We start from the raw sequence: 592 nt of genomic DNA, 5'->3' as shown, positions 1-592 counted from the left end.
GAAATGCTCGAGCATCGAGCATGGCCGAGGCATGCTCGAGCGACGGGAGAGAAATGCTCGAGCATGCTCGAGCATGGCCGAGGAATGCTCGAGCGACGGGAGGAATGCTCGAGCATGATAGAGGATGGCCGAGGCATGCTCCATCGCTGGCCGAGGCATGCTCCATCGCTGGCCGAGGCATGCTCGAGCGATGGCCGAGGCATGCTCGAGCGACGGGAAAGAAATGCTCGAGCATGCTCGAGCATGGCCGAGGAATGCTCGAGCATGCTAGAGGATGGCCGAGGCATGCTCCATCGCTGGCCGAGGCATGCTCGAGCGATGGCCGATGCACGCTCGATCGTTGGCATGATCGAGCGATGACCGAGTCATGCTCGAGCGACGGGAGGGAAATGCTCGAGGCACGGTCGAGCGATGGCCGAGAGATGGCCGACCGAGAAATGCTGGGGCGCGCTCGAGCAATGGCCGAGGCGACGGGCGAGAAATGCTCGAGGCACGCTCGAGCGATGGCCGAGAAATGCTCGAGAGACGGCCGAGAAATTCTCGAGGCACGCTCGATCAATGGCCGAGTCACAGCTTGAGGGACGGGAGAGAA

This window comes from Urtica dioica, chromosome 2, assembly GCF_054948205.1.
Source record: "Urtica dioica subsp. dioica isolate 48M chromosome 2, U.dioica_male_clone48M_v1_H2, whole genome shotgun sequence".
NCBI lineage: Eukaryota > Viridiplantae > Streptophyta > Magnoliopsida > Rosales > Urticaceae > Urtica > Urtica dioica.
Note: the sequence above shows the minus strand (reverse complement) of the source record.